Here is a 19574-nt window from a genome sequence, read left to right as displayed (position 1 = left end):
CCCTTGGTTCTTATCACGGAGACTACCCAAACCCCTCATTTTAGCCAAGACTTCACAACTTATTGCAAATCCTTATTTTCTCAAAACTTCCTCGCGAATTAACTTTTTAATTACAAAACTTATACTTAACCATAAAAGATTTTATCGCTTAATCATTTTCGTGGATTTATTCAAATGCCAACTTCTTTAATACTTTGCCAAATTTTATTTCCTATAGTCAAATAGAAAAAGAAGGTCTTACAACAAACTTTACTTACAGCCAAAACCGAAATTAAACAATTACATTTAACCTTATGCATAACCATGTACATGATAAGATTTAAACTAATTAAAACTGACCCTTAGAACTAAACTACTTCAGCAACTTCGCACAGCAGTCTGAAGACAACGATCAGGACCTCAGATCAAGATCTCCACCTGAAAAGTGGAAAAACATTGGAAATTAGGGTGAGATAAAGCCCAATGAATGATAGTTTTATAAAATAGACTTTTAAAAGAGATAAACTTTAAACATCTCATAAACATAACATATAATCTTTATGAAATCTTTTAAACTGAACATTTTCTAACATTTAAATACTCATTTAACTCAATATACTTTATACCCAGAAAAAACTTAAACAAGATAGCAGAGCACCTTTAGTCATACTATTTATAATAAACTCGATTAAGATAGTAGAGCACCCTTGATCATACTATTCTTGCCTGAACTCGGTGGTAGCGACTAAGTGGTCAACATAGCCCTATACCCCTGACTGTGCACATTGACCATCAAGAACTCGGTATATAGAGTACCATGGTTTTCTCTTTTAAACTATTCTACTAAATTTACACTTTTCATAAATCATATCTTGCAAATCTTATCAATAAATACATGCTTTGATAAAAACGTTTCTAAACTCATGCTTTGAAATATTTATTTAAATATCATGCTTCAACACTTTTCATAACCTTGCTTGATGAATAGAAATAAGACTTATCACAACTTCATAGTAATTTCAAAGCATACTTAAAGAATGGCTTGTAAACACGTGTAGACATGTTTGTTTAGAAATCATTATGTTACTCATAAATCATTTATTATTCACTCACTGATCGCAGATCAAACCCTTCGTCGATAAGCTTACCCGATTTCCTCTTGTCCTGAAATAATGAAACAACTCTAATTAATTTCCAAATCATAAAAAACAGCCTCAAAACATCTCCAAAAACCTCTTTGAATCCAAAACACATGTCCAACATGCCATGCTAATTTCTTAGGCTCGGCCACTGACCTCTACTGCCCAAAACCTCATTCTCGGCTAGAACTCTACTTCTTCTTTAGAGCCTTATAACATACAATTCAGAACTCAAATGAAAATACTTTTTTTCTATAAAGTTGTTGCGAAATGTCTTAATATCCTTACCTCAAAATTTCAACTTCAAATTCCAATGGATGAACACTACAGCCTTTTGGAAGTCCACTTTGTTCAGAAAACACTCGTATTCTTCCTTGCTTGCTTTCAACAACTAAAACGCAACCCTCCCTTACTCAAATTAAACGAGCAGCCCCATCTTAGAAAATAGACTCAAAATGGAAACTTTTGGGAGTAATTTCATTCAAAAAGCACGAGTGTATTGTGATAAAAATGAATATGAAGTAATCTAATTAAAGAGTCTATTGCATGAATTTACGTTGACACCTCATCCTTGCTTAACGCCACCTTAAACCTTATTAAGACACCTCCTTTTTACTTTTACACTTTAAAATGTATGCTAACAAGGCTTTGACACTTCTCTAAATCTTTAAATCGATTGCCTTAATCATGCCACATAGTTGTGCAAAACGCATAGCTATCTTTCAAGACCATCTTACCTAGTTTCTCGCTAAGACTGCATAACCCCACTTAGAAAAGTTTACTTAAAATTCGTAACTCTTTTGATAAAACTTCCTTCTACAAAGTTTCTCTAAAATGAGTTAAATTTCTTACCGCAAAGTTTTAGAGTAAAACGCCAAACTATGCATTTTGTAGCCTTCTAGTAGTGCATCTTACTCAAATTCACTGACGAACATACCTTCTCGCCTTCTCTTATCCAAAACGCTAACTTTCTCATATTCAAAATATCCAGTAGCCCTCATCAATAAACTAGATTCAAATTTTGAACTTTTAAGACCATTTTGAGTGCAAATGACCAAGTGAGTTGTGAGAAACTTCTTTCAAATGTTAGCTACAATGCCTAACCTCTATGATCCTTCTTTTTCCTCGACCTTAAATTCTCAAAAAGCCTAAGGTGCTATTCTTTAATACTCAAACAAAATTTTCCTTTCTTTCTAACCTCTTTAAACTCTTTGGAACATCTACACTACCTAAAGTTCGGGTCTGACAAAGCGAAAGTCCTGATTGAGCAACAAAGAATCGAGTTTGACAAAGCTAAACGCTTGATTGAATAACAGAGAAGAACGTCAGAGTTGCATGTCCAACAAATGCAAAAAAATGTCTGATAAATGGAAGAAATGAGTTGGACATAGAAAGGATTGTGAGCAATTGCGGTTCTTATTTTTCAACTTTTAAGTTGTTTAATTTACATTCGATAATATATATATCTAAATTTACTTTTGCATCATTATAGACGTGGACTTATAGGAATATGTTGTCTGTGACCATCAGGAGATTAAGACTACTTTTTTCCTTTTTATGTAATTTCTTTACAACATTCAAAATTGTTAGACAATGTAATATTTAATTTATAATATATTTAATTTTTATTTGGTAATTTATATAATTATTTAGTAATTAATTTGTTGCTGATTTTTTTACAATTTTATTAAATTTAAATCGAATTGGAACCAAAAAGAATACCGCACGATTAAAAAAGAAAAAATTCAATAAATTTAAATATATATATTTAATATATCTCCTGACGTTTGAACAACATGTCGGGGGACATGTTTTCCCCACATAACATCAGGAAAAGCCTTCTTCCAACATTTACCTGGAGTGTTGCTTTTGACATACTCTCGACGTATGAATGTGACGTTTGGTATGAAGTTTTGCTGATGTTTTTCATCTATCGGTAATATAAGTGTACGGAGAAATAGATTCCTGACGTTGCACTGTTCGCGCATCGAGAAGGGTCCCCTGACGCAGTTCTGCCGGCACATGTCGGCGTCGGGAGACTTCTAATGTCTTGTAGTGTTACATGATCTAACAAACTGAGGACTGGATAAAGTTAGAAACTCCCAACAACTCCTGATCTTCTAAAGCACTCTATAAGTAAGGTAGATCAATTGTCACTTGAATGCTTCAAATATTCGTTCATTCTATCACAAGAACGCACAAGAAACAAAATTTTACATTTTAAAAATTTTAGATTTTATTCATCCAAAATCTTTTTTTAAAATGTGAGAATTACAACCATATTTATATTAATTAAAATATTAAATGAAATGTCACAACATTTAATTTTATGCCCTTTCAACTACTATAATAAATGATAAAACATTACATTAAATAAACACATAATTCCTTAAACATTTAATTTTATAACTTTGGGTTGGCTAAATAACTTTTCAACTTCCAAGCATTCCATTTCTTCAACTTGTTCGTTTGATTCAAATCTAATTTCTTGGTTCATATAATATGAGTATGAACTCATATTCATATTTTTTTTATATTTAAATCATATTTAAACATAAAGCTCCATCTCTGAACAAATAACCAACAATTATATCATATATGTTTGTCAGTTTCTCCTTCCTCACCTAATTCAAACTATCTGAACTAATTCAACAGACCATTCTAAGTTAGTTCCTTATAAGCTAGCAAATGAACCTAATGGACCCATAGATCATGAGCTTTAACCATTCGAGATTAACTTGCTAAAACATTCTAGACCAAGCTAATCAACATTCACTAACTAATTGGTCATTCCACTAAATTTTGTAATTCCACTCCTCACTATGAGATTAATTGGCTAAACTCATTAATTACATTAATCAATACTATTCAGTTGTGTACACTCCATTAAAGACTCATAGTTGAACTATTTTCACTGTAGATATATTTATGTGTTCACGGATATAGACGAATAACAGTATGTTAGTCCTTCTCAAGTGTCTGTCACCAATTGAGTCAAATTATCGTTTTACCACTGAGTTATTTTTAATCCTTAAATACCAATTATCCTCTAATGAACAACCCATTTATGGTTCGACCAATAAACAGAAACCCCTCTTGTGCTATAGAGAGGGTAGAACCCTTTAATTAAGTCATTGAGACACTATTTAAGAAAACACTCATCTATTGATAAACGAAATTACCATAATCCCAATTAAATAAATAGTTAAACAACCCCAACAAAAGCTAAACAGATTTTGACTTTGGAAGATTGATAAAAGATCAAGAAGAAAGGAGAAATTGTTCCTAGCTTCAAGATTTCGAACTCTTCACAATCTTATTGATCAAACTAGATTGAAAGTCCAAAAACATGCATTCTAATACAAGAATACAAAGGAAAGCATAAAGCTTGAAAGATAACACTCTATGAGAAATTTCATTCAAATTCAAGTTGTCTATATCTAAAATGTGGAAACTACAACTCTATTTATACTAATTAAAATGTTTTATAAAAGGACACAACATTTAATTTTATGCCCTTTCAACTTCACTAATAAATGAAAGTACATATAATTGAATAAGTACATATTAAAGATGTGAATGAATCTAGAAACGCATTAAAGATGTGAAGGAATCTAGAAATGCATTAAAGATGTGAATGAATCTTAATTTCTAGATTCATTATGTCCCATGAGTGTCCAAGTGACTCTTGAAGTTCCAACTCATCATTAGAGGCTGAAAATTTAGCTTTAAAGTTATTTATTTTATGCTTCAGCTAATCAATGTAAATTATTTGCTTATCACATCTAATTACTTTAAAGTCAGGAATGAGTGAATTTCATCTTGTGCGATTATGTTTCCAACTTCCCACTTGGTTTTATCCCCAAAATGATAAGCATATTAAGTCGATAATCTAGCCACTCTCACCTGTACAAATCAAAGGACAATCCCTCGCGAACAATAGTTGATAATATACTTAGGATTAACACTAAGTTCCATAGGTCATCCTAATGAAATAGAAACCTAACTACTTAACAGATTTACATCTAATGGTTACTACTTTGTGCTTCGATCTTATGCAAACTCCTTGCATATGATACCTTCTGTCGTATGTCACCTACATGAACGTGTTGGATCATTGCGTTTGTAACAAATACAAAGTGAGTCGTATCTATAGTATTACCTAAATAAAGTACCTAGTCTTATCTCTTTACTATAGACCCTTTAAGTTGTATTTCGAACATTGACCCATGTTGTACATATAGTTCAAGACTCAACAAACAACTTGGAATGTTAGTTTATTAGATTTAGCTTATTAAGACAAAACTTATAATATAATTAATAAAACACTATTGACATTACAATAATAACACTTTCTTAATAACGGTCAACGAATCACATTTAGTATCTACGAGTTTTAAGACATAAAATCCAACAGAAATAGTGGGAGAGTTAAACTACAAAAAGTACGTCAAATATATTCCCAACAAACACCCCAACTTTACTTTTATCTTTTCATTCTTTGGATTTTCTCTTTTAGTTTTTTCTACTATGTTAGAAAACTTTTGTTTTGCTTCAGTTGGGCTTTTCCTATTCTACGATTTATCTACTAGACTCAATGGGATGACTGAACTTTTAGGATGACAAAAAATGATTTTAAGCACAAGTAATATTTTCTAAAGGATCATATGTTCATCATGACTTATCAAAGAATTCATTAATGCATGAGATAATAAGATAAAATTTTTAAAAAAATGGCCTCAAAATTGTGAATGTTATTTTTCCTATTTAAAATCATGCAAGATTAAGGCAAGATAAGTGTATAATAGACTCTCATAAGGAACCACCAAGAAAACAAGAAATAACATCCATGCACTTTTTCTTTCTTGCTCATGCCATCAATAAATCATTTCAATCTTTCTTCCATTCATGCATTATTCAATGGCAAACGATCATGCCCCAAACTAAGTTTTTGTTTTGGGGTTAAAAGTGGTCCTTCAATGGTTTCCTTGTTTTGTTTTGATCTTAAGGCTTTCTGATTTCAGGATTCTTTAACCAAGGACATGCATCTACATTCGTTGAAAGGTCCTCTATACATTCACTTGAAGTATCGATTAGAACGGAAGCTCCATCGTGGAGTACTGATCAGGCGTGAACCAAAACGATCGAAAAGTGGTCAATGCTTTGAAAAGTGGCAAATGCTTCGAAAAGTTGACCAAACTTTGGCAAAAGTAACAAACCACTGAAAGTTGTTTCCTCTTTGAAAATGTGTCTGGTTTGAGTAGTTTAGATGTTGTCACTCTAAAATAGGCAAACATTGATGCCCAAACTCAGTTTTTATTTTAGACTCCAAAATGATCCTTCTTTTTTGTTTTTTGTTTTTTTAGAAAGGTATTGTACTTAAATGCAGAAGTGGGAAGATTTACACATAGGACCTCTTCTCCACTGATTTCCTTGTTTTGTTTTGGGGCATGATCGTTTGGGGCATGATCGTTTTGGTTCAGTGGTTTGTTACATGAAAGAGGAAACAACTTTCAGTGGTTTGTTACTCTTGCCAAAGTTTGTGTTCTGTTTTGGTTTTAAGGCTTTTTTATCTTGGGATTCTTGAACCAAGGACTTGTGTCTACATTCATTAAAAGATACTCTACACATTCACATGAAGCATCGATCGGGAAGGGAGTTGTATCGTGAAGAACTGAGGTGTGAACCAAAATGATAAAAAAGTGGCCTATGCTTTGAAAAGTTAACCAAACTTTGGCAACACAAAGAAACAACCGAACGTTGTTTCCTCTACCAAAAATGGGTCAGGTTTGAGCAAGTCAGGTGTTCGTACCCTAAAAAAGGCCAAGGAAGATGCTTCATACTCAGTTTTTATTTCGGTGTCCAAAAAGGTCCTTCAACAGTTTCCTTGTTTTGTTTTGGTTTTAAGGATTTATGATTATGGGATTCTTTCACCAAGGGGATATGTCTACATTTGTTGAAAGGTCCTTTACACATTCACTAAGAGCATTGGTCTGGAAGGGAGCTCCATGGTGGGGTACTAAGGTGTAAACCAAAATGATTGAAAAGTGGCCAATGCTTCGAAAAGTTGAGCAAGCTTTGGCAAGAGTAAGAAACCATCAAAATTTGTTTCCTCGCTTCAAAATAGGCCTGACTTAAGTAGTTCAGGTCTTGGCATCCTATAAAAGGCAAACGACAATGGCCCCGACTAAGTTTTTATTTTGGGTCCAAAACTTTTTTTCAATGGTTTCCTTGTTATGTTTTGGTCTTAAGGCTGTCTGATTCATGGATTCTTGAACCAAGGGCATGCGTCTAAATTGTTTGAAAGGCTTTCTACACATTCACTCAAAGCATCGGTCAGGAAGGGAGCTTCAGATGGAGTACTTAGGTGTGAACCAAAGCGATTGAAAAGTGGTTAATGCTTCGAAAAGTTGAGCAAATTTTAGAAAGAGTAAGAAATCAACGAAAGTTGTTTCCTTGCTTGAAAATTAGCCAGGTTTGAGCAGTTCAGGTTTTGGTACCCTAAAAAAGGCCAATGACGATGCCCCATACTTAGTTTTTAGTTAGGGGTCCAAAGTGGTCCGTAAACTATTTCCTTGTTCTGTTTTGGTCCAAAGGCTTTCTGAATCAAGGATTCTTGAACCAAGGACATGTGTCTATATTGGTTGAAAGGTCCGCTAAACACTCACTCAAAGCATCAATCTGGAATAGAGCTATGTAGTGGAGTACTAAGGTGTGAACCAAAATTGGCCAATTTTTTACAAATGTTGACTAAACTTTGGTAAGAGTAACAAACCACCAAAAGTTGTTTCCTCTCCAGAAAATGTACTAGGTTTGAGAAGGTCAGGTGTTATACCCTAAGAAAGGCCAATGACGACGCCCCTGACTCAGTTTTTATTCTAGGGTCAAAAGTGGTCCTTTAATGGTTCCCTTGTTATGTTTTGGTCTGAAGGCTTTCTGATTCAGAGCTTCTTTAACCAAGGGCATGCATCTTTATTCATTGAAAGGTCCTCTACACATTCACTAAAAGGATCGGTATGGAAGGGAGCACCATAGTGGGACACAAAGGTGTGGACCAAAAACGATTAAAAAGTGGCCAATGCTTCGAAAAGTTGAGCAAATTTTGCCAAGAGTAAGCAACCACCAAAATTTATTTCCTCGATCGAAAATGGGCCAGGTTTGAGCAGATCGGGTCTTAGTACCTTAAAAAAGGCCAATGACGATGCCTCATACTAATAATCTTTTTTGAGGTCCAAAATGGTCCTTCAACGGTTTTCTTGTTTTGTTTTGATCTTAAGGCTTTTTTATTCATGGTTTGTTGAACCAAGGACATGCCTTTATATTCGTTGAAAGGTCCACTAAACATTCACTCAAAGTATCGATCTAGGAAAGAGCTTCATGGTGGAGTACTGAGGTGTGAACCAAAAAATGACCGAAAAGTGTCCAATGTTTTGAAAAGTTTACCAAACTTTGGCAAGAGTAACAAACCTCCGAAAGTTGTTTCCTCTCCTAAAAATGAGATAGGTTGGAGTAGGTCAGGTGTTTATACCCTAAAAAAGGCCAATGGTTGGTTCAATTCAAAGTTTGGACTTAATAGTTTCAGTTATGTTTAATGTAAGTGCAATACATCACTGAGTTAGTTCATTGTGCGTAATGCACTCACTGTAACTCTTTGTAGAGTGTGCTTCATTTAAGGCGATGGGTCATTGGGTATGCTCATAGCATGTGAAATGCTCACAATGTACCTCTTCATCCCGTGATTCTTAAGTCCTCATTGATTACAAGTTTTCCTACTGCTTGCCCAAATGCAAGCGAAATAGTAGGTTTACTTAGATGATCCAGGATCGAACACAGGAAATTGTTTTAGATATTAGTTCTAGGTTCTACTCTTCATTTAGAGAGGTTGGAAGAATTAAAGAATAAAAAATGTAAGAATTAGTTAATTGCACAACAAAAGTCTGTAAGGCAACGTGAAGAGAAACATAAAATACTGCATCTAATTTACACTATGGAAAGAGGGTATGAATGTCTGCATGATATCATTTGGATAAGTAAACAGATAACCTTGACGCGATATAACTTGCTAAGACACATTTGTGATTAAGGTATGCTTCTCTTAAATGCATATATGTCACACCTGACTACTTTTTAGAGATCTATATGACCAAATATGGCTAGGCGAGTTATATCTAGAAGAAACCACTTATGCATCTTATAGCATTTCGTGATTAAGGACGGTTACTTCTCACTTACCACTGTCCATACTTGCTCTCCTTTTGGGATCCAAATGTTAGAAACACTTTCCCGGAGAGTTAGAGTTCCTCTTCTCACATGTTAATTAAGTTCTAGCTACTTTCCCTCTCAGGTAGTTAGCAACTTATGCTGACAAAAAATTCACAAAAGTACAATTAACACGTTAAAATGTATAAGAACCTCTTCTTATCAAGAGTTATTACCTACTCAAACAATTGATAACACGTTAACTTGAAGAAGAAGAGAGATAATGGATTGAACGACTATATTTATATAAAAATATCAAACAATGTGAGTATGGGTTTAGAAAGGATATGTACAATATAAATGAAAATAACAAAGATGGAAATAAGAGAAAGGGGATTGCTACTACAAGTTAGGGAATTAATGACAAATAATCTTTTTGTTCTTCACAGTTGTATACTCTCTAGGTAGCTTGCTCAAGCTCTCTCTCCCTCCCTCTCTCTCTCTCTCTATACAGACTTTCTTCGACCTATTCGGGTCTTCTTCTCTTGGTGGAGACGAACTGCTTGTATAGGCTGCTTTTCTATGGGAAACTTTTATTCCTCTAAGTGTATCAGTGCTGTCCTCTGGCCCTGTGAGGGCACATCGTTCCAACTGCCATTCTTGTCTTCTTGTGAGCTTTTCTCGCTTGATTTTTTGGTCCCTTGCCTGGAGTTGTTAATATCCATTGAGCGGGATGTCATGTATGAGCTGCTTCTTTCTTCCTTTCCCACTTGTCCTATGTTTAAACATGATAACAACGTAAAACAAGAACGTCATTTATGTAAGTTGTATTTCAAAATAATTATGTGTTTCCAACATAAGTCATGCATTCTAATCATCTCCTTATGTGTTTTAACCTCATTATTCTAATAAAAAGGGCTATAATAACGATCATTCTTGCACGTATCATCCAACAACAACGCCCCAAATTTAGTTCTTATTTTGGAGTCCAAAGTTGTCCTTCAACGATTTCCTTGTTATGTTTTGTTCTTAAGGCTTTCTGATTCCAGGATTCTTTAACCAAGAAAATGTGTCTATATTCGTTGAAAGGTCCACTACACATTAACTAAAAGCATTGGTCAGGAAGGAAGCTACGTGGTGGGGTACAAATGAGTGAACCAAGATAATTGAAAAGTGTCTAATGCTTCGAAAAGTTAAGCAAACTTTGCCAAGAGTAAGAAACCACCAAAAGTTGTTTCCTCGCTCAAAAATGGATCAAGTTTGAGCAGATTATGCCTTGTTACCTTAAGAAAGACCAACGACGATGCCTCAAAATAAGTATCAATTTTGGGGTCTAAAGTGTTGGTCTTAAGGCTTTTTGATTCAGGGTTTCTTGAACCAAGGACATGCATCTAAATTTGTTGAAAGGTCATATACACATTCACTCAAAGCATTGGTCGAGAAGGGAGCTTTATGTGGAGTATTGAGGTGTGAACCAAAAGGACCAAATAGTGGCCAATACTTCGAAAAGTTGAGCAAACTTTGGCAAATGTAAGAAATCACCGAAAGTTGTTTCCTTGCCTGAAAATTGGGCAGGTTTGAGCAGTTCAGGTCTTTGTACCCTAGAAATGGCCAACGACGATACCTCTGACTAAGTTTTTATTTTGAGGTCCAAAGTGGTGCTTCAACAGTTTCCTTGTTCTAGTTTTACTCTAAAAGCTTTCAGATTCTGGGATTCTTGAACCAAGGATATGCATTTATATTCATTGAAAGGTCCTCAACAAATTCTAATGAGAATCATGGTGTTCCACTCGTTCTAGAAGAACCAATTACATGATCTAAGGCATCAAAGATACAACAATCATTCATTCTTCATATACAATAAGAATAGGGTCAATTTACTCTCAATTTCATGTGCCGCGTACTAATACATGAGATGAAGGATCATTTAGAGTTTTGAAGGTCAATGTTTTCTCGATTGAAGTGGACTATGGGGTAGAAAATAAACTTCCATGAACCGAACACTTTGAAAACCTCAAGATTTAGTTAATATCACATTTTTATTGGACTTTCATTTGTTTTAATTTGACAAGTTAGGGTAACTACTACTAATAGCTTAGTATCAAAGATGGTGGTTGGAAATTAGTTGTCGGAAGATAGAAAACTTAGTTAATATCTTATTTTGACTTTTTGGTATTTTAATTAATTAGGATAGAATCTCTACAAGGCTATATATAATGCTTTTATCATTCCAATTGTACAAACAAGTCTTTTGATGAATGCATTTGGAAATCTCATTTTGAGACTTTTCACTTAATAATTCTTAAGATAGAATGCATGTGAGACATTCAATTAAACCTTGATCAAGCTTGATTATGGAGTGACTCAATTTAAAATAAGATTTCCAAATCTTGCTTCTATATCTTTGATCTAAGAGGTAATCTAATCCTAACTTTCACTTTGATTCATCTAAATTAGTATAAGGAGGTATTAGTTTCTTATTTTCAAAACTTATTGCTCGTATGCTTGGATCTTTGGAATGAGGATTCAGACTGCCTTATCATTTGGTATCAGAGCATAGGCTGCATCTTTGTGGCCTACTATAATATTGATTTTATCTATAGGTGTAAACAGATTTGATTGGGAGACATTCTCAACCCAATTCATATTTTTGGGTTGGTTGAGTTGACAACTCAAATTATATATTATTATTTCGGGTTGGGTTGAACCAAAATTTTCAACCCCCAACATGAGACACAACCCAACCAGAAAAAACAAAAAATTTCAACCCAACCCAACCCACATTTTAAACTAACCCAACCAAACCCATATAATATGGGTTGGGTAGTCCGGATTGTTGGGTTATTCCAGTTGAACTTACACCTCTAATTCTATCTTTCTTTCTTGCAAACTTTTAATTCTAGTTTTTAATTTCATCTTATCATTTCTTGTTTTTCATAAATTGTTCCTCATATTTTTATCTTACTTCAATCTTATTATGTTTTACATATTGAAAAAACAAGTTTGTGAAGGAAAGTAAAAATTAGAAGAAAAAAAATGCGGAGAGGAAAAGTAAAAAAAAAAAAGAAGAAAAAAATTGTTCTTGCAATTATTCATAAAAATTTTGTGATTAATCTTTATTTGTAATCAAAATTTGCATAAATTAGTTATTACATTAACTCTTTCCATGTTTCTTCCATTCCCTAAGTCAATTGCATGATCATTTGAATGTCTTTTCACCTTCCTATCATTAATTGTTGAAGATCTTTAAATTTGTGACTTCCAAACTTCTTTCATTTTCTTTCTCCTTGCAAATGACTGAATTTCACCTTATGCCCTTCAACAAACTTTTAGATCTGCCTCTTATCTTCAACTTCCAAGAAGAATAGTTTGTCAAATTCATTGGTTAAAACCTTTCTATTTGCAAATCTCCATTTATGTATTATGTTTCATTTGAAAATTGCGTGTTTCCTTATTTGTTTGAACCTTTCATTTTTTTGTTCTTTTTGTGGTTGATATCATAGTTATCTTGCCTTGCTTATATTGAATAGGTCACTATTTTAAGGATTGCATAGACCTACCCAAAATCATAATTTATCTACCTTCCCAAATAGCCTACCTTTTGTGTGCAAACACGAGTGTTCTCGAGTGAACAAATAGTGAGCTGAGTGTGTGAGATTATTTTTCGTTAGAGAGAATGTTTTATCAATTTCTGTGTTCCGTTTCATCCAAAATTATGTACTTCCTTATTTGTTTGAACCTTTCATTTTTTCTTTTATTCTTTTTGTAGTTAGTTTCATAAGTATCTTGTCTTGCTTTTATTGAATAGCTCAGTATTTCAAGGATTGCATAATCCTACCCAATATCATAATTTAGCTACTTTCCCAAATAGCCTGTCTTTTGTGTGTAAACACGAGTGTTCCGAGTGAACAATTAGTGAGCTGAGTGTGTGAGGTCCCTTTTAATCTATTCACTATGAATCAAAAAGTGAAAAATGATGGGGAGATTCGTGAAGTTTGGAGGATAGAAGCACAAGGAGGACCAATTGTTCGTTTAACTCAAGTAATTAATGACTTGTCAGATTAATTAGATATGATGAAGGTAGCATTAAGGAATCATCACCATGGAGAAGTCTTGAACAAGGGAGTTGAAAATGAAGTGAATGAGGATAATGAAACCCTTTTAGCCGTACAAAATTCAAGAGGAGGAGAGTGTTAGGCCAAGGTAGAAAAACATAAAGAAGAGAGGGAAGGGGCATGTTATCAGAAAGAGAGGTTGAAAGGGAGTACCAAAATGAAAGAAAGGAAGAAAGAGGGATAAGAGGAGTGAAGCTCAAAATTCCTACCTTTCATGGGACAACAGGTCTGGAGGAATGTTTGCAATGTGAGAGCAAAATTGAGCATGTTTTTTGTTGCCATAATTTTAGTGAAGAAAGGAAAACGAAGCTTGTTGTAGCTGAATTTGTGGATTATGTGAGTGTTCGGTGGACATGATTGAAACTTGAATGGAGAAGGAACTATGAAGAGCCAATTGAAACTTGGGAGGAATTGAAAGCCCTAATGCGGAGGAGGTACATTCCTAAGCACTACATTCGAGAACTCAAGAACATGTTTTACACTTTACAACAAGGATCCAAAAGTGTGGATGACTATTATAAGGAAATTCAAACCCTTATGAATAAAACCAATATTGATGAAGATGAAGAAGATACAATGGCAAGATTCCTTAGAGGAATGAACCGAGAATTGGCCAACCAAGTGGATATACAAACATACTTTGATATGAAAGAGTTGTTACATCTTGCTGTCAAAATTGAAGGGCAATTAGCTTGGAAGAAGATGCACTTTAAGAGGTATATTTCTTCTCAATCTACTTCTTTTTCTACTACTACTTGGCAAAAGAATTCAAATAGTGGAATGGTGGATTTCAAACTTAAAAGAAAGGTTGAGTTTGAAAAGAAAGATAAGGTTGAGAGCTCCAAGGGTAAAGAAAAATTGGATGGATTGAAGGAAATTTGAGAAAAGAATTGAGACATAAAATGTTGGAAATGCCAAGGGATTGGACATATTGCTCGTGATTGTCCAAACAAAAGAACTGTGATCATTAAAAATGGTGAAGTTTTCACCGATGGAGAAGAAAGTGAGGGAGATGAGCTAATTGAAGAAGCAATTGAAGAAAATCAAGAATAACTAGAAGATGAGAGTAAATTGACATTTGTTAAAAGAAGACTTCTTAGTGCTCAAGTTAAGGAAATGATATTGAAGACCAAAGAGATAATCTTTTCCACTCAGGGTATTTAGTTACTGAGGTTCCTTGTAGTCTTGTAATTGACAATGGAAGTTGCACAAATGTTGTTAGTACTTTTCTTATCAAACAATTGCAAATTCCAACTCAACATCATCCTAAGCCTTACAATCTTCAAGGTCTCAATGATAGTAGAACAATGAAGGTAGTTTCTCAAGCTTTGATTTCTTTCACCTTCAAAAAGTATAACGACGAGGTCCTATGTGATGTGTTACCTATGCATGCTAGAGATATTTTGCTTGGGCGATCATGGCAATTTGATTGAAAGATTTTGTATGATGGGTAGTTGAATAGTTATTCTTTTACAAAAGATGGAAAAAAACAACTCTTGTTCGTTTATGTTCGAATGGTGTGTTTTCTAATCAATTAAAGTTAGAGAGAAAGAAAAAAATTGAAGAAAAAGAATTGAGAAAGAAAAAAAGAGGTGAGTGAAAAGTTAGATAAAAATCTACAAGAAAGAAAGAGTGGAGTGAAAAGTGAAAAGCAAAATGAATAAAAAAAAAAGAGGTAAGGTGAGTTGTTTTGCAAAAGTGAAAGAAATGAGGAGGGCAATGCGTTTCCAAAAATCAATATTTGTACTTGTGTATAAGGAAGGGTATTCGACCTCTAATATTAACAATTTGTCTTTGCCTAGTGTGTTTCAATCTCTTTTGTAGGAATTTGAAGATGTATTGCAAGATGAAGCTCCTAAAGGAGTACCACCTATTAGAGGTATTGAGCACAAGTTAGAGTACATTCCCGGGGCTACCATTCCAAATAGGCCAGCTTATAGAGCAAATTAAACTGAGACAAAAGAAATTCAAAGGCAAGTGGAGGAGCTCATGGAGAAAGGGTATGTACGTGAAAGCTTTATCCCATGTCCTGTACCGGTTTTATTAGTGCCAAAGAAGGATGGAACTTGACGCATGTGTGTCGATTGTAAGGCCATCAACAAAATCACTGTAAAGTATCGTCATCGTATTCCTAGGCTAGATGATAGGCTTGATGAATTGCATGGTTCATGTTTCTTTACAAAGATTGAGTTGATATCATCAAATTAAAATGCACGAAGGAGATGAATGGATAACTTTCTTCAAAACTAAATTTGGTTTGTATGAATGGCTTCTTATGCCTTTTGGTTTAACTAATGCTCCTAGTACATTTATGCATCTGATTAATCATATTTTAGTAGTCGACGCTTTGTCACGAAGGTACAATCTCTATACTTCTCTTAATGCAAAAATTCTTGGATTTCAGCTTGTTAAGAAGTTATATAGAGATGACACTTATTTTGGAATGATTTATTCATCTTGTGTTGATGGAAAAGTTGTTGATGATTATTATGTGTTGCATGATTTTTTATTTTAAAAAGTAAACGTTGTGTTCCTAAGTGTTCTATAAGAGAATTGCTTCTTAAAGAAGCTCATGGGGTGGATTAATGGGGCATTTTAGAATTCATAAAACCTATGACATGTTACATGAGCATTTCTTTTGAACTAAAATGAAACATGATGTTCATAAGGTTTGTAATCAATGTTTTAAATGCAAAGAGGCTAAATCTATATCACAACTCAGTGGATTGTATACTCCCTTGAATGTGTCTAATGAACCTTGGACTGACATATTTATGGATTTTTTTCTTGGTTTGCCACAAACTAAAAAGAGTAAGGATAGTATTTTTATTGTTGTGGACAAATTTAGTAAAATGGCATATTTTATACCATATAACAAAACTGATGATTCTAAGCATGTGGCTGACTTGTTAGAGGTTGTAAGGTTGCATGGAATTCCTAAAATTATTGTTAGTGATGAGGATGTAAAGTTTTTAAGCCATTTTTGGAATGTGTTGTGGGGTAAGTTGGGGACGAAGTTATTGTTTTAAACTACGTGACATCCTCAAACTAATAGGCAAACAGAAGTTGTTAATAGAACCTTGGGTTCTTTACTTCGAGCAATTATTTCAAAGTCTTGGGGGGATTCTTTACCATTTCTTAAATTTTCATATAATAGAATGATTCATAGTACAACTCATTGTTCACCTTTTGGAGTTGTTTATTGATTTAACCCACTTACACCTCTTGATTTGCTGCCTATTCCTTCTAATGTGTTTGTAAGTGATGCAACTACAAACAAGGTAGAGTTGATCAAGACATTTCACAATGAAGTAAAAGAAAATATTGAAAAAAACAACTCCAAAGTAGCTTCAAGAGTCAACAAAGGAAGAAGATAACGGATTTTTAAACCAAATTATTAGGTTTAGGTGTATTTTCGAGGACCGATTTTCGTCTCAAAGAAAAACAAAATTACATCCAGTAGGAAATGGACCTTTCCAAGTTCTTAAAAAAGTTAACAACAATGCATACAAGATCTAAACCAACAAAGATTCACTCGTTTCAGAAGGACCAATTACAAGATCTAAACCATCAAAGATTCTACAATCATTATATTCATTCATCATGTACAAGAATGGATAGGGTCGGATCACCGTGAATTTTATGTGCCACATACTAATACAAGAGATGAAGGACCATTTGGAATTTTGAAGGTCAATGTTTTCTCGATTGAAGTGAACTATGGGGTAGACATTAAGCTTTCATGAAGCCAGCAACTTGAAGACCTCATGACTTACTTAATATCACATTTTTATTGAATTTCCATTTGTTTTAATTTACCAAGTTAGGGTAACTACCATTAATAGCTTAGTATTAAAGATGGTTGTTGAAAATTAGTTGTTGGAAGATAAAAAAATTAGTTAATGCTTTAGAGACTTTTGATATTTTCATTAATTATGATAGAACCTTTACAAGGCTATATAATGCATTTCTCCATTCATTTGTAAAAACAAGATTTTTTATGAATGTAATTTGAAATCTCATTTTGAGAGTTTTCCCTGAATTTGTAATTCTTGTGATAGAATGCATGCGAGGGAATCAATCTAACCTTGATCAAGTTTGATTGTGAAGTGACTCACTTTAGAACAAGATTTATGAATCTTGCTTCTAGATATTTGATGTAAGAGGTAATCTAATCTCAACTTTCTCTAGGTTGATTTAATTAGTATAAAGGAGGTGTTAGTTTCTTATTTCAAATGTTCTTGCTACGTTAATACTTCGATCTTTGGATTGAGGATGAGGATTGCCTTATCACTCGCCTAGGCATTTTCCAATGTCAACACTTAGCCAAATTAAAGATCATGTTTAACATGATTTGGAAAGGTATGTACAGCAAAATGAGAATATCCCCATTTCAATCCCCCTAGGAGGGGACAAGTCTGTCTTGCCACACGTCGTTCATTTCAGCTGCACGATCAGTGTGTTAACGTGAGACACATTTTTTACCAGGCTCTGAAGTGGGTTAATGTACCTCGAGAGTACATCGAGGTTGTCAAGGGCGGCCTACAAGTAAGTTTGTAAATTATTTAACATATATGTTAACGAACCTACATATGTAGAAGACTAATACTTGTGTATTTTTCTTTTGTAGCAATGGTTCATGCTCGATTTCAAAAATCCAGCACTTACTCGATTTGTTAAGCGTGTGGAAGGAATTCAGGGGAGATAACCACCAACATTTCAAGAAGTACAACGATCCTGAAGAAGCACGTGCAAACCCGACGCCGAGATTGGTTAATCGCATGCAAAATTTGACACTTTCTTTGCGATCATTACATGACTCGACAATTTTAAGTGATTTATATCTTCTACCTTAAAATTAATTAATGGTACTTCATTTAATTTGTTGTTTGGATGTAACGTTTTGATCATTATTTGAATGTAGAAGCAATCAAGGGTCAACAAGGTTGCTAGAGCGAAGAAGCCTTACAACCACAAGAGCAGATCTAAGTCGTTCCTTCAACGACAACACGAGCTCATTGAAGAACACAGTCACTCAGTGGATCGTGTCGAGTTATTTCAAGAAACACACGTCAGTAGGACTGGCGAGTTCGTTTCACAAGCAGCAACAGATGCGCATGTAAGTTTATGAAACCCTAAACCCTAATCCTTAAACCTAACTTTTATTACAGTTTCTATTTTAATTCTGATCATCTCATAACTTACAACTTGTATTCTACAAAATCTAATGTTGAAATGTCAGTCTCAGCCCATCTTAGAGGGTTCTCAACCACTCTCTAGGGATGAGATATGTGAGATCGTTTTAGGTAGACGACTAGAATACTCAAAAGGTCTTGGTTGGGGGCCCCAAGCCCAAGTCCTAGAAGGGCTCTACTTCTAGTTCTTCCTTCTCTTATGACCAACAGACACACTTAAGAGAGGTTAGCGAACTAAAAGTCAGCCTTGAAAATGCAACTGCCTAATTGAAGAACAACGAATATGGGAGGAATATGATTGACAAATGGCAGACCATGCACGACAAATGGAAGAGATGAAAAAGATGGTTGGGAATATGAGTCGGTCACAGAGAGGGTCGTGGACACTTGGGGTATGTATTTTTCATCATTTAATTTATTCAATTTCTCATATGTGATATATATCTAACTATACTTTTATGTCATTTGTAGGTTAGACATTCTTTAATTTTGGCATCCGCGACTATGTGTTAGGAGATGGGTGTAGTTTTTTTCTTTTAATGTAATTGGTTTGAACAATTTGAACAACTTAATTGTAATTTTTGTTATACAAATTTCGTATTTTATTTTATCAATTGCAATTTTTTTATTTTAATAATTTGTTGCAAATTTTGTTTCTTGCCTTCCAAAGCGAAACAAAAAATAATACCTCACGATAATAAAAAAAATATTAATTAGTAAAAATAACAAATAAATAAAAAATAAATTTATCCCAACATATTTTATACATCAAGATCATGTGTTTCCCCCGACGTACGTAGATGACGTCAGAGAAAACATTTCCTGACGTGTCATTGGGATTATCGTTTCCTCGATGGATGTAGATGACGTCGGGAGTATTCCACTACCGACGTCGACTACACATCAGCATGGACTGCGTCGGGGATAAGTCTATGTCGACATCATCC

The 19574-nt window shown here is 34.1% G+C and overlaps 1 pseudogene; it reads left to right on the top strand.

Annotated features, from left to right (window-relative positions):
• The first annotated feature begins 15151 nt into the window (after positions 1-15151).
• On the top strand, positions 15152-18812 carry LOC116402436 (annotated as a pseudogene).
• The last annotated feature ends 762 nt before the right edge of the window (positions 18813-19574 follow it).

The sequence above is a fragment of the Cucumis sativus genome, chromosome 3 (genome assembly GCF_000004075.3).
Source record: "Cucumis sativus cultivar 9930 chromosome 3, Cucumber_9930_V3, whole genome shotgun sequence".
In the NCBI taxonomy this organism is placed as follows: Eukaryota; Viridiplantae; Streptophyta; class Magnoliopsida; order Cucurbitales; family Cucurbitaceae; genus Cucumis; species Cucumis sativus.
The sequence above is the reverse complement of the archived record's forward strand: the minus strand, read 5'-3'. Positions and strand labels throughout refer to the sequence as shown.